Genomic DNA, 3,471 nt, shown 5'->3' with positions numbered 1-3,471 from the left:
CTCTGTGGTTTTGGAGCCTGTCCTGGAACTAGCTCTTGTAGACTAGGCTGGTCTCGAACTCACAGAGATCTGCCTGCCTCTGCCTCCCGAGTACTGGGATTAAAGGCGTGCGCCACCACCGCCCGGCACCCTTCATGGTCTTGACCTCTTTGCTCATATTGTCACTCCTTCCACTCTTCAACTGGACTTTGGGAGCTCAGTGCAGTGCTCCGATGTGGGTCTCTGCCTCTGTTTCCATCTGTTGCTGGATGAAGGTTCTATGGTGACATTTAACATATTCTTCAGTCTGACTATAGGGCAAGGCCAGTTCGGGCCCCCTTTCCTCTATTGCTTAGGGTCTTAGCTGGGGTCATCCTCGTGGATTCCTGGGAATTTCTCTAGTGCCAGGGTTTTTGCTAGCCCCACAATGGCTCCCTCAATCAAGATATCTCTCCCTCTCTGTCCTTCCTCCATTTCGACTATCCTGTTCACTCAAGTTCTCTCCGCCCTCCCCTTCTCCCCTCCTTTTCTCCTTCCACCCTCCCTTCTGTTATTCTTTTTTAAAAAATGCTGCAAGATCCCCAGTGGCAGTAGGCAGCAGAAATGCTGTAGGTCCCAAATGGTGGCGGCGGGCCATGTGGCAGCAGACAGTGGGCCCCAGGTAGAGACGGCTGCTGGTCCCCGAGCAATGGCCGGTTCCAGGCAGGGAGACACATGGCAGGCAGGCAGAAGACAGAAACATGGATAGACACGACATGCAGGGTGAGGTTGGATGTTTATTCAGGGGGTTATGGAGGAGGAGGAGTGAAGGGAGGGACAGAGCGAGGGAGAGAGAGAGAGAGAAGAGGAGAAAGAGACAGAGAAGGGGGGAAGCAGAGAAGTGGGGAGAGAGGCAGAAGCAAAGCTGCCTCTCCGAGAGGAAGATGGAAAAGAGAGCGAGCTCAGGCTGGAAGCTGAAGATCAGCCTGCCTCAGCGGATGGGGAGGGGAATGGGTGTGGCTTGTCTGTTAAAGGGACCAAAACCAAAACACCTTCTCCTCCCCGCACTCATGATACCAATTTTGTCAGGCGATCTTGTCTATTTCAGCTTTCCAGGTGGGTCTCTGTATGCTTTTCTGAGGGTTCACCTTGTCAGTGAGTGTCAAGTTGGGAGCATAGGCCCCAGTCCCTCACATCTATCCCAGCCTCCAGGCCTGGTCTGGACTCCAAATCCCAGCAGGTCAGGTCCTGACCCCTCCATGGGGATGGGGGTCAGGACCACTCCCCAAGGTACTTAAGTGATTTCCCGAAAGAGGAACTTGTGGTCTCTCTTTCTTCCTCCCGGGGATTGCGTTTCCATGGCTTCCTGGTTCCTCCTGGGGGCGGGCATCCGAGAGCACAGATCTCCCATTAAACCTGGATATCTCTTAATTCAGCTTGTTTTGATTTGGCTTGATTAAGAATTTTTGCGTCAGCAGGGAGCTCGCATTAGGAAATATTCCTAACAGTGAGTCTCCTTGGTTTTAAGCCTGTGAGCTGTCTGCTCACGCCAGTCACCAGTGCCAGTCAAGTATCTGAACTGCACCCCCTCACCACTCTGACTGGCTTGGAGACAGTCACCTGACTTAACTGTGGTATTTTGAATGCAACTGGCCCCCATAATCTCATAGGGAGTGGCACTATTAGGAGGTGTGGCTTTGTTGGAGGAAGTGTGTCACTGTGGGGACTGGTTTTGAGGTTTCCTATGCTCAGGATACTGCCCAGTGTCTCACCAACTTCCTGTTGTCTACAGGATGTAGGACTCAGCTCCTACTCCAGCGTCACGTCTATTTGAAGGCTGTCACGCTCCTCCCCGGCCATGATGATAATGGACTGAACCACTGAAACTGTAAACAAGCCATCTCAATTAAATTAGGTGTTGTTGTGGTCATGGTGTATCTTCACAGCAAAAACAAAAACAAAAACAAAAAAAACACCCTAAGACACTAACTTTATTTATTGATTTATTTACTTTTTTTCTCTTTGAGACAGCACCTTTGACTCTGAACCTGTGGGACTAAGTCATCTTCCTTCTTCAGTCTCCAAAATAGGTATGGTGGTTTGAACGGGATGTTTCCACAAATCCCTGGCATTTGAATATTTGGTCTCCAGGTAGTGGGTGGCCTTGTTTGGTGAGTTTTAGGAGGTATGGGGCCCGGTTTTGAGGTTTTCAAGCCTACCACTTCTAGCATACTTTCTCTGCTTCCAGTTTGTAGTTCAAGATGTGAGCTCTCAGTGGCTAGTCCAGCTACCTGACGCCTGCTACCACCCATACCATCATGGACCATTATCCCTCTGCAACCTTAAGCCCCAAGTAGACCTTTGTTCTCTAAGTTGCTTTGGTCATGGTGTTTCAGCACAGCAATAGAAAAGTAGCTAATACAGTAGGTTGGACCGTCAGCGTGGTGAGAACAGGAGACAGAATCTGGCCAGGCTGTTGCGGGGACTGCTGGAAAAAGATCAGCTCCGTCTTGGCCAGAAGCCTGGAATATTCTTGCTTCTGTGAGAAGTTTAACCCTAGTCACAGGCCAGGAATACCAACAATGTTTTGATGCACTGCTTTGTGTTCTGGTTTCCTGTGTTTATCTTCTTTCTCTTTTTACACTGTAACTTAACGAGCACAGCTCAGTGGAAGGTCTGTGTGATCAGATCTCCATTAGCCCCTGAAGCTGTGCGCCAGACTCTAGCCAGACACTGGGATGGGGAGGCATGTGAACACCTCTGTGTGGGTCAACTGTAATAAAGTTAATTTTTATGTGTGGTCAATGTAATAAAATTTTAAGTTCTAATTTGGTAGTAGAGAACTGGACAGTGTTTTCCCGGGGTGGAAGGGGAGCTGGGGAAGTACTGATCACAGAATACACCATTTCAGCTAGGTAAGAGGGATACAGCCAAGGAGCTATTGTGAAATCTGGTAACCAGCTAAAAATAACCAGTGCTATACTTACTAAAAGACTGGGTTTGGGGGATGAAGAGATGGCTTAGCGGTTAAGAGCACTCACTGATTGCTCTTCCAGAGGACCTGAGTTTAATTCCCAGCATCCACATGGCAGCTCCCAACTGTAATTCCTGTACTAGGAGATCTGACACCCTCACACAGACAGACATACATGCAGGCAAAACACCAATGCACATAAAATACAAATAAATTATTTTTAAAAAGGTTGGGTTTTAAGTGTTTTCACTGAAACAGGCACTGAGAAGCATCTTTTGCTAAATTTCTCACGTGGGCCCTGTGTTTGGTATTGTTCAACTGCTGGGAAGGAACACCATGACCAAAGGCAACTCTTATATTTAATTGGAGGCAAAGAGAAAGTAAGATTTGCCTTGGCATGAGCTTTGGAAAACTCAAAGCTCACCCTTAGTGACACTCCTTCTCAATAAGACCACACCTCCTAATCCTTCCTAAACAGTCCACCAATTGGGAAACAAACACGCAAATAAGACCACACCTCCTAATCCTTCCTAAACAGT

Source organism: Microtus ochrogaster, unplaced genomic scaffold (assembly GCF_000317375.1).
Source record: "Microtus ochrogaster isolate Prairie Vole_2 unplaced genomic scaffold, MicOch1.0 UNK9, whole genome shotgun sequence".
Taxonomy (NCBI): domain Eukaryota; kingdom Metazoa; phylum Chordata; class Mammalia; order Rodentia; family Cricetidae; genus Microtus; species Microtus ochrogaster.
Note: the sequence above shows the minus strand (reverse complement) of the source record.